At 44.6% G+C, this 12,070-nt stretch overlaps 2 protein-coding genes across 11 annotated transcripts in view; one reads left to right on the plus strand and one right to left on the minus strand.

The window, feature by feature from the left end:
• The window catches only part of LYSMD4 (LysM domain containing 4), a 46,269-nt gene extending 39,915 nt beyond the window's left edge, over positions 1 to 6,354 (minus strand). For all 3 annotated transcript variants that reach the window (XM_073568806.1, XM_073568805.1, XM_073568804.1), the window contains exon 1: positions 6,058 to 6,354. The gene's annotated coding sequence lies outside the window, so the exon portion shown is untranslated. The remainder of the gene's footprint in view (positions 1 to 6,057) is intronic.
• The window catches only part of RNF212 (ring finger protein 212), a 146,593-nt gene continuing 140,839 nt past the window's right edge, over positions 6,317 to 12,070 (plus strand). For 4 of the 8 annotated variants that reach the window (XM_073568799.1, XM_073568794.1, XM_073568800.1 and 1 more), the window contains exon 1: positions 6,357 to 6,524. The gene's annotated coding sequence lies outside the window, so the exon portion shown is untranslated. The other 4 variants (XM_073568797.1, XM_073568798.1, XM_073568796.1 and 1 more) reach the window with 3 other exon arrangements.

A 12,070-nucleotide genomic window follows, 5' to 3' on the forward strand; every position in this document is an offset into this window, starting at 1 on the left:
CATGGATGGAATATTACGTCACAGCGATCAGCGGCGCCCACGTGGTGAACGCCGCTGATCGCGGCCGGGTGTCAGCTGATTATCACAGCTGACACCCGGCACAATGTGTCAGGGGCGGTCACGGACTGCCTCCGACACGTTAACCCCTTGCACACCGCGATCAAACACGATCGCTGTGTACCGCGGGTTAAAGGGAAGCATCGGCAGGGAGGGGGCTCCCTCCGTTCTTCCCTGAGCCCCCCACGGCAGCGCAATGTGCAGCGCTGCTGCGGGGGGCTCCTTTCCTGCAGGTCCCCGGATCCAATATGGCGGCGGGGACCTCCGGGGGCCTGCAGGAAGCTGGCTTCCTCAGTGCCTGCAAAGTGCAGGCATGAGGAAGCCTTCTGGACTGCCTGTGACAGATTGCTGATCTGTCACAGTGATCTGTGATGTGACAGATCAGCGATCTGTCACAGGACAGTTATGTCCCCCCTGGGACATTGCAATAAAGTAAAAAAATAAATAAATAAAAAAAAAGTGTAAAAATAATAATAAAAAAAAAAAAATAGCTAAATTAAAAAAAAAAAATATTCCCCAATAAATTCATTTTTTGGAAATAAAAAAACAAAAAAACAATAAAAGTGCACATATTTGGTATCGCCGCGTCCGTAACGACCCACCCTATAAAACGGTTCTAATAGTTAACCCCTTAAGCGAACCCCTTAAAAAATAAAAATAAAAAACTAAGCAAAAAAATAATGATTTATTATCATACCACCGAACAAAAAGTGCAATAACGCGCGATCAAAAAGACGCATATAAATATCCATGGTACCGCTGAAAACGTCATCTTGTCCCGCAAAAAACGAGCTGCCACACAGCATCATCAGCGAAAAAATAAAAAAGTTATAGCTCGCAGAATAAAGTGATGCAAAAATAATTATTTTTTATATAAAATTGTTTTCATAGCATAAAAGCGCCAAAACATTAAAAAATGACCTAAATGAGGTATCGCTGTAACCGTACTGACCCGAAGAATAAAACCGCCTTATAAATTTTACCGCACCCGGAACGGCGTAGACGCACCACCCAAAAGAAATTCATGAAACGCTGGTTTTTGTAAATTCTGCGTTCCAAAAAACAAAATAAAAAGCGATAAAAAATTTCACACGCCCGAAAATGGTACCAATAAAAACGTCAACTCGTCCCGCAAAAAATAAGACCTCACATGACTCGGTGGGTCAAAATATGGAAAAATTATAGCTCTCAATATGTGGTGATGCAAAAACTATTTTTACAATAAAAAGTGTCTTTTAGCGTGTGACAGCTGCTAAACATAAAAACCTCCGTAAATAGTAAATCAAACCCCCCCGTTATCACCCCCTTAGTTAGGGAAAAATAATAAAATTAAAAGAAAATGTATTTATTTCCATTTTCCCATTAGGGCTAGGGTTAGGGTTGGAGTTAGAATTGGGGGGTTTCCACTGTTTGGGCACATCAGATGCTCTCCAAATGCAACATGGCGTCTGATCTCAATTCCGGCCAATTCTGCGTTGAAAAAGTCAAATGGTGCTCCTTCCAAACTCTGCCATGCGCCCAAACAGTGTTTTACCCCCACATATGGGGTATCAGCCTACTCAGGACAAATTGCAAAACAACCTTTGGGGTCCAATTTCTCCTGTTACCCTTAGGAAAATAAAAAATTGGGGGCAAAAATATCATTTTTGTGGAAAAAAAATGATTTTTTTATTTTCACGCCCGGGCGTTATAAACCTCTGTGAAGCACTTGGGGGTTTCAAAGTGCTCACCACACATCTAGATAATTTCCATGGGTGGTCTAGTTTCCAAAATGGGGTCACTTGTGGGGAGTTTCAATAGTTTAGGTACATCAGGGGCTCTCCAAACGCACACGACACCCGCAGACCATTCCATCAAAGTCTGCATTCCAAAACGTCACTACTTCCCTTCCGAGCCCCGACGTGTGCCCATACAGTAGTTTTCTCCCACATATGGGGTATCAGCGTACTCAGGACAAATTGGACAACAACTTTTGGGGTCCAATTTCTCCTGGTACCCTTGGGAAAATAAAAAAATTGGGGACTAAAAGATCATGTTTGTGGAAAAAATATGATTTTTTTTTATTTTCACGCCCAGGCATTATAAACTTCTGTGAAGCACTGGGGGGTTCAAAGTTCTCACCACACATCTAGATAAGTTCCTCGGGGGGTCTAGTTTCCAAAATGGTGTCATTTGTGGGGGGTTTCCACTGTTTTGGTACATCAGGGGCTTTCCAAACGCGACATGGTGTCCGATCTCAATTCCAGCCATAAACGTCAAATGGCGCTGCTTCCCTTTCGAGCTCTGCCATGCGCCCAAATAGTGGTTTACCCCCACATGTGGGGTATCAGCGTACTCAAGACAAATTGCACAATAACTTTTAGGATCCTGTTACCCTTGGTAAAATGAAAAGTGGGGGTGAAAAGATCATTTTTGTGGAAAAAATATGATTTTTTAATTGTACCGCTGTACGTTATAAACTTCTGTGAAGCCCTTGTGGGTTCAGAGTTCTCACCACATACCTAGATAAGTTCCTTGGGGGGTCTAGTTTCCAAAATGGGGTCACTTGTGGGGGGTTTCCACTGTTTAGGCACATCAGGGGCTCTCCAAACGCGACATGGAGTCCGATCTGAATTCCAGCCACTTTTGCATTGAAAAAGTCAAACGGCGCTCCTTCCCTTCTGAGCTCTGCCATGCACCGAAACAGTGATTCCCGCCCACATATCGGGTATCAGCGTACTCAAGACAAATTGCACAATAACTTTTGCAGTCTAATTTCTCCTGTAACCCTTGGAAAAATAAAAAAAATTGAACCTGAAGTATTTTTTTTGTGAAAAAAAGTTAAATGTTAATTTTTTTTTTTAAATATTCAAAAAAATTCCTGTGACGCACCTAAAGGGTTAATAAACTTCTTGTATGTGGTTTTCAGCACCTTAAGGGGTGCAGTTTTTAGAATGGTGTCACGTTTGGGTATTTTCTATCATATACACCCCGCAAAGTGGCTTCAAATGTGATGTGGTCCGTAAAAATAAAATGGTGTTGCAAAAATGAGAAATCGCTGGTCAATTTTTAACCCTTATAACTTCCTAACAAATAAAAATTTTGGTTCCAAAATTGTGCTGATGTAAAGTAAACATGTGGGAAATGTTACTTATCAAGTTTTTTGTGTGCCATATCTCTGTGATTTAAGGGCATAAAAATTCAAATTTGGAATATTGCGAAATTTTAAAAATTTTCGCCAAATTTCCATTTTTTTCACAAATAAACGCAAGTCATTTGAATGAAATTTTACCACTAACATGAAGTACAATATGTCACGAGAAAACATTGTCAGAATCACCGGGATCCATGGAAGCGTTTCAGAGTTATTACCTCATAAATGGACAGTGGTCAGAATTGTAAAAATTGGCCCGGGAGTTAACGTGCAAACCACCCTTGGTAGTGAAGGGGTTAAGACATCAAAGGGAACACTACAAAGATGGTCAGATCTACTGTCTTTTCACGTGTTTTGGCCTTAAAAAAAAAAAAAATACCAGTCGAAAAAAAATGTTGATAAAGAGTCTCAGGAGATGTCAAAAACCCGCTGATAACGAAGCACCCAGAGTTAAGAAATGCTGAAATAGACACTAGAGAAAAGAAGTGATTCCTGAAGAGTCTTCCACTTGAAAAAAAAAAAGAAAAAAAAAAAAAAACCATGACCACGAAAAAAACCCTCGCTATGTGAACATACCCTTAAGCTATGTTCACACCTTGTGTTTTGCTGCGATTTGTAATGCAAATTTTAAGGTGCATATTACAACACCAGCAAAAGCTATGAGATTTCAGAACAGTCATGCACACACATTGGTTTTCCTGTGGAAATTTCTGCATCTCTTGGCAGGAAAAATACAGCTTCAAGCAGGTGCATTTTTGCTGTGTTTTTTTTTTTTTACTTGCCTTTTTCGTGCAGATTTTTTCCCATTCATTAGTATGGGCGAAATCTGTGAGTCACAAATAAGCAACATGTGCATAAGGGTGCGTGCCCACAATCAGTAATTGCTACGGGTTTCACACTATGTACTTGTGCAGCGTCAAACCCACAGCGGCCAGATGTTACAGCATAGTGGATGGGATTTCTAGAACCATGCATCCACAGACGCCCGCGGCTCACCCGTGGAGACGGACATGAGGCGAGTCTCCGCGAGAGAAATCTCCACCATAGGATGTATTGGACGCGGTGAATCCACACGGTCCCGTGATCACATGCGGATTCACCTGCGTTCCATAGAAGGCAGCACTTTGGATGCAACGAATATACACTGCATCCAAAGAGCTGCTACTTCCAGATTGTAGGAACCCGGCCTAAGGCTTCAGGATTATCCACTCTATTTGGATCCTTCACACGGAACCTGAAAACCCATCTCTTCAAAAACGCTTACAACTTGAGAAGAACCACGCGGCCACCTCAATACCATCGGAGCTGCTGCAACCCCCGACCTACTGTCTCATTCCCCACCATCCTGTAGAACAGTGGTCCCCAACCTTTCTCACCTAGTGAGCCACATTCCACTCTGAGAGCGTCGTTACCCACACTCCGCTCTGAGAGGGCGTCGTGAGACACATCTGGCTCCCTCCCCCTCACAGTAATGGCAACCAGAGCCCCCATTACGGGTATAATGATAACCAAAGCTATTCCACAGAAATCACCCCGAAGCAGTATACCTACTGTAGATCCAGAGGTCTCCAAAATACCCCCATTCAGTATTCTCCCATTAAACACTCCCAACACACTGTCACATTCAGCTTGAGGCACCTTCTCCGACAGGTAGTATCATCTTGTCTCCAGCGTCCCATACTTAAATTCTCTAAACCCCTAAGACCAGTATATGTGCATTCAGATCTGCTCTTCTGTGCAGAGCTACGCACAAAATTCACCATTTTTATATTTTCTCCTCATACCTGTTTGCTAGACCTGCAGCTAATGCACCAAGCTGGCAGACAGCCGTGAGCCACAATTCATGGGACCGCGGGCCACATGTGACTCCTGAGCTACAGGTTGGGGACCCCTGCTGTAGAATGTAAGCCCACAAGGGCAGGGTCCTCTCCCCCTGTATCAGTCTGTCATTGTTAGTTTACTGTGATATCTGTATTTTGATGTAACCCTGTCTCATGTACAGCACCATGGAACCAATGCTCCTGGGCAGGGGAAAAAAGCAAAAGCAGTATACAGACAGGACAGAAGGGGGATCACAGACTAGTCTTTCAGTGAGGTAAAACATTTGCTTCTATTTAGAAAATGTTTTACCTCATAGAAAGAATAATTTGTGATCCTGTGCAGTACTGTCTCTACTCTTTTGCTTCCTCCCTTTCCCAGGAGCTGTGGTGTGATCAGTCCACGTTCCTGTACGGTCAGACACAGACATTACACAGCAGGAGCACATTTATAAGATTATCTCAGCACAGGAACATTTTATTTATAACACATCCAATTGTGGAATGTATTATTCCAGGATCTAGAGATTAAAGTGCACTGTGATCATGGGACAATCCCTTTAAATGACCGGTAAATATGGAGGAATCAGCAGTGGTCTTGTGCTGATGCGCTGTCAGTGAGAAGATATCATTGCTCTCACACCTTCCAGAAGTGGCTGCGTGGAACCCCGATATATCACCCACCGTCACAAGGTAATCCACACTGTCCCCACACCTGTCAGTAATTTAGCACGGCTGACAACCGGCCACCAGCTAATTAAAAGTGGTTTCTGACTCCAGTGGGATATTATCTAGACCTGACACCGCTGGGGGCTGCAATGGTGGTCACCATGCCTTACTGGGAGATAGATATATAGGAGCAGAGTGGAACTACAAGTCCCATCATAACAAGCTGACCTCCAGTGAATGAGGGGGAGGAGATCCACACATGTGCACTACAAGTCGCATAATTCACTTCTAACCTCTCTGAGTTTTGAGTCTGACCCGACTACACGCCGCTGCCGGCCGTGAGCCAGTGACAAAGAGCATTGAATAAATTCACAAAACTACCTGCGTTCTCCTTCGGGAGAGTCCAGGCCCTTAGTCCCGGAGCTGTACCGCCTCCTGTAGTCGCTCTTCTCCCTTTCTTCGGTTCTCACGTTCAGTCTGCCCTTAATCACCTGGACTTGCGGTACATGGGAAAGACCGACGAAGCCGAAGAAAACTTATCCAATAGCATTCGAGGAAAGCAATGCGACAACCAATCACTGCTCACATCGATCGCTAACTGACCAATGAGAATGCAGATTACATGTAGCGAGCCTCAGCCAATAGGAGAGAGCGGAAGCGGTGAGGTAAGTCGGAATAGTCTGGGAGTTGGGGTATGACGTGTCTAGAAGAGCAGTGACCCGCAGGGAGGGAGCGGGGCCCGGACCTGTCGGGTGGGCGGCGGCCATACTGAAGAGGAGTAGATGTGCAGACTGGATTGTAAAGCGCGGCCGGCTGACTCCAGAGAGCAGTAGCTCGCTCTACGCCAGGTGATTGCGTCGCGCGGCTGTGACGTGGAGCCGCGTTCTGGTTATAGCGAAAGTGATGACAGGAAGTGAGGCCGCAGCGGACGGCCCCTTAACCACTTCCTGACCACTTCTTCCAGGAGCCAGAGCTTTTTTTGCCCCCATTCACAGTATGAGGGGCCTGTTGGTTTTTGTGGGACGTTTTGTAGCTCTGGTGTCACCATTCATTTTACCATTTCCACAACATCATTGTATTGTTGCTTGTGTTTTTATGACCCATGGTCGGGAGGCTGGCGCTGACACCGCACGGGTGGAGTTTTTAATATTTTCCTTGTTTTAGAAAAATTCTGAAGTTTGTAAAAATAAAAAAAAAAAAAGTTTCAATTTTCTGAGATCCTTAACCCCTTCATGACCCAGCCTATTTTGACCTTAATGACCTGGCCATTTTTTGCAATTCTGACCAGTGTCCCTTTATGAGGTAATAACTCTGGAACGCTTCAACGCATCCTAGCGATTCTGAGATTGTTTTTTCGTGACATATTGGGCTTCATGTTAGTGGTAAATTTAGGTCGATAATTTTTGCGTTTATTTGTGAAAAAAATCAGAAATTTGGCGAAAATTTCGCAATTTTCAAATTTTGAATTTTTATTCTGTTAAACTAGAGAGTTATGTGACACAAAATAGTTACTAAATAACATTTCCCACATGTCTACTTTACATCAGCACAATTTTGGAAGCAAAATATTTTTTTGTTAGGAAGTTATAAGGGTTAAAAGTTGACCAGCGATTTCTCATTTTTACAACACCATTTTTTTTTTAGGGATCACTTTGAGGGGTCTATATGGCAGAAAATACCCAAAAGTGACACCATTCTAAAAACTGCACCCCTCAAGCTACTCAAAACCACATTCAAGAAGATTATTAACCCTTCAGGTGTTTCACAACAGCTAAGGCAATGTGGAAGGAAAAAATGGACATTTTAATTTTTCCAACACAAATTTCCTTTCAGCATCAATTTTTTCATTTTCACATGGGCAACAGGATAAAATGGATCCTAAAATTTGTTGGGCAATTTCCCCTGAGTACACCGATACCTCATATGTGGTCATAAACCACTGATTGAGCGTACGGCAGGGCTCAGAAGGGAAGGAGCACCATTTGACTTTTTGAATGGAAAATATGCTGGAATATTTAGCGGTTGCCATGTCGCCTTTGGAGAGTCGCTGTGTGCCTAAACACTGGAGCTCCCCCACAAGTGGCCCCATTTTGGAAACTAGACCCCCCAAGGAACTTATCTAGATGCATAGTGATCACTTTGAACCCCCAGGTGCTTCTCAAATTGATCTATAAAAAAAAAAGTACTTTTTTTTCACAAAAATTATCTTTTAGCCTCAGTTTTTTCATTTTCACATGGGCAACAGGATAAAATGGATCCTAAAATTTGTTGGGCAATTTCTCCTGAGCACACCAATACCTCATATGTGGTCATAAACCACTGTTTGGGTGCAGGGCAGGGCCCGGAAGGGAAGGAGCACCATTTGACTTTTTGAATGGAAAATTAGCTCCAATCGTTATCGGACACCATGTCGCGTTTGGAGAGCCCCTGTGTGCCTAAACATTGGAGCTCCCCCACAAGTGACACCATTTTGGTAACTAGACCCCTTAAGGAACTTATCTAGATGTGTAGTGAGCACTTTGAACCCCCAAGTGCCTCACAAAAGTTTATAACATAGAGCAGTGAAAATAAAAAATCATTTTTTTTTCCTCAAAAATGATTTTTTAGCACGCTATTTTTTATTTTCACAAGGGTAACAGGAGAAATTGGACCCCAAAAGTTGTTGTCCAGATTGTCCTGAGTACGCTGGTACCCCATATTGGGGGGGGGGGCACTGTTTGGGTGCACGGCAGGGCGCAGAAGGGAATGAGCGCCATTTGACTTTTTGAAATGAAAATTGGCTCCAATCGTTAGCGGACACCATGTCGTGTTTGGAGATCCCCTGTGTGCCTAAACTTTGGAGCTCCCCCACAAATGACCCCATTTTGGAAACTAAACCCCCTAAGGAACTTATCTAGATGCATAGTGAGCACTTTGAACCCCCAGGTGATTCACAGAAGTTTATAATGCAGAGCAGTGAAAATAAAAAATCTTTTTTTTCCTAAAAAAAAATTTTTTAGTCTGCAATTTTTTATTTTCACAACGGTACCAGGATAAATTGGACCCCAAAAGTTGTTTTCCAGTTTGTCATGAGTACGCTGGTACCCCATATGTGGGGGGAGACCACTGTTTGGGCACACGTCGGGGCTCGGAAGGGAAGTAGTGACATTTTGAAATGCTGACTTTGATGGAATAGTCTGCGGGCATCATGTTACATTTGCTGAGCCCCGTGTGCCTAAACAGTAGAAAACCCCCACAAGGGACCCCATTTTGGAAACAAGACCCCCCAAGGAACTTATCTAGATGTGTGGTGAGCACCTTGAACCCCCAAGTGCTTCACAGAACATTGTAACGCAGAGCCGTGAAAATAAAAAATCATTTTTTTCCCTCAAAAAAAATGATTTTTAGCCCGCAATTTTTTTTTTCACAAGGGTAACAGGAGAAATTGGACCCAAAAGTTGTTGTCTAGTTTGTCCTGAGTACGCTGATACCCCATATGTGGGGGATGACCACTGTATGGGCACACGTCAGGGCTCGGAAGGGAAGTAGTGACGTTTTGGTATGCTGACTTTGATGGAATGGTCTGCGGGCATCATGTTACATTTGCAGAGCCCTTGATGTTCCTAAACTGTGGAAACCCCCCACAAGTGACCCCATTTTGGAAACTAGACCCCATAAGGAACTTGCCTAGATGTGTGGTGAGCACCTTGAACCCCGAAGTGCTTCACAGAAGATTGTAACGCAGAGCCATGAAAATAAAAAATCTTTTTTTTTCCTCAAAAAATGAATTTTTAGCTCGCAATTTTTTATTTTCACAAGGGTCACAGGAGAAATTCGACCCCAAAAGTTGTTGTCCAGTTTGTCCTGAGTATGCTGGTACCCCATATGTGGGGGGAAACCACTGTTTGGGCACACGTTGGGTCTCAGCAGGGAAGTAGTGACATTTTGAAATGCTGACTTTGATGGAATGGTCTGGGGGCATCATGTTACATTTGCTGATCCCCTGTGTGCCTAAACAGTAGAAACCTCCCACAAGTGACCCCATTTTGGAAACTAGACCCCCCAAGGAACTTATCTAGATGTATGGTGAGCACCTTGAACCCCCAAGTGCTTCACAGAAGTTTATAACGCAGAGCCGTGAAAATAAAAAATCATTTTTTTCCCTCAAAAAAAATGTTTTAGCCCGCAATTTTTTTTTTCACAAGGGTAACAGGATAAATTGGACCCCAAAAGTTGTTGTCCAGTTTGTCCTGAGTACGCTGATACCCCATATGTGTGGGGGAACCATTGTTTGGGCACACGTCAGGGCTCGGAATGGAAGTAGTGACGTTTTGAAATGCAGACTTTGATGGAATAGTCTGCAGTCGTCATTACGTTTGCAGAGCCCCTGATGTGCCTAAACAGTGGAAACCCCCCACAAGTGACCCCATTTTGGAAACTAGACCTTCCAAGGAACTTATGTAGATGTATGGTGAGCACTTTCAACCCCCAAGTGCTTCACAGAAGTTTATAATGCAGAGACATGAAAAAAACATTTTTTTTCCACAAAAATAATTTTCTAGCCCCCAATTTTTAATTTTCCCAAGGGTAACAGGAGAAATTAGACCCCAAAAGTTGTTGTGCAATTTTTCCTGAGTACGCTGATACCCCATATGTGGGGGTAAACCACTGTTTGGGCACACGTCGGGGCTTGGAAGGGAGTGAGCACCATTTGACTTTTTGAACGCAAAATTGGCTGGAATCAAAGGTTGCACCATGTCGCATTTGGAGACCCCCTGATGTGGCTAAACAGTGGAAACCCCTCAATTCTAACTCCAACCCTAACCCCAACACACCCCTAACCACAACCCTAACCCCAACACATCCCTAACCCTAATCCCAACCCTAACCCCAACACATCCCTAACCCTAATCCCAACCCTAACCCCAACACACCCCTAACCCCAACACTAACCATAACACTAACCACAAGCCTAATCCTAATTCTAACCCTATCCCTCTTTCCAACCCTATCCCTCTTTCCAACCCTAACCCTCTTTTCAACCCTAACCCTCACCCTCTTTCCAACCCTCACCCTCTTTCCAACCCTAACCCTCTTTCCAACCCTAACCCTCTTTCCAACCCTAACCCTCTTTCCAACCCTAACCCTAACCCTCTTTCCAACCCTAACCCTCTCTCCAACCCTAACCCTGATGGAAAAATAAAAATAAAAATATTTTCTTTATTTTATTAGTTCTGCCTACCTATGGGGGTGATAATCGGGGGGTTCATTTACTTTTTATTTCATTTTGATCACTCTGAGAGTGATCAAAATGAAATAATGGAATCTGCAGCCGGCAGATTCGGGCGGGCGCACTGCGCATGCGCCCGCCATTTTCTAAGATGGCGGCGCCCATGAACCGGAGCCGCCGGACACCGGGAGCGACGGGGGGACTTGGAAGGTGCCGGGGGAGGTGAGAGGGGGTGAGGGGGGGGATCGGAAGCTGGCGGGGAGCGAAGGGAATGGGAGGGGGGGCAGATGATGACAGCGGCGGCAGATCGCCGCTGTCATTCAGTGGCAGGGGGGGCGATCGCCGGTGGGGGGGGTCAAATCGGTGTCTCCAGCCATGTCCGATGCTACTGCAGCATCGGCCATGGCTGGATTGTAATATTTCATCAATTTTCATTGATGAAATATTACTATCGCTCTGATTGGCTGTTTCACTTTTAACAGCCAATCAGAGCGATCGTAGCCACGTGGGGGTGAAGCCACGCCCCCTGTGGTGAATTACAAAGCCCCCTGTATCTGCGGGTCAGGTGACCTTTCATTGACCCCGGTCACCCGACCCGCAGGGGGGCTTTGAATTCATGACACAGGGTATGCGTCATAGGTCGGATTGGCACCGACTTTCATGACGCATACGCTGTGTCACAGGTCGGGAAGGGGTTAAAGGGGTGGTCCGAAGTCCGAAGAAGTTTTCATCCTAAATCCCTATTTATTGCCTCAATCTAAGCAATTTTCCAATATGCTTGCATTAACCCTCCCCAGTCCTTCCCTGACTGCACTATAACTGCTTTTTCTATTATTTCTATTATTTTCCTAATTCCTTTTTGATGAAGCTTCGTTTGTGAATCACAAGTGCATGCTGGGATACGCAAACAAATCCCCATCAGGGGACAGGCTGTGGTGAGTGCCTAGCCCCTGCCCCCTTCATAAAACAAAATGTTATCAGTGACGCCCATTTCAGGGGCTGGGCTAGACCCTGCACACTGCGATGTGCACAGTGACAGCGCACTCTCTGTTGCAGACTCAGATCAGCAGTCACGAGACGGCAACAGAGGAGTTTCAGAACACCCAGCGTGCAGAGACAAGTGCTTCCCCTGCAGGTGACGTCCTTGGTCTCTGCACTCCGGGCATCCTAACAATGCACTCTGGT

Source organism: Dendrobates tinctorius, unplaced genomic scaffold (assembly GCF_039654945.1).
Source record: "Dendrobates tinctorius isolate UK_male_01 unplaced genomic scaffold, ASM3965494v1 ptg000022l, whole genome shotgun sequence".
NCBI classification, from domain to species: Eukaryota; Metazoa; Chordata; class Amphibia; order Anura; family Dendrobatidae; genus Dendrobates; species Dendrobates tinctorius.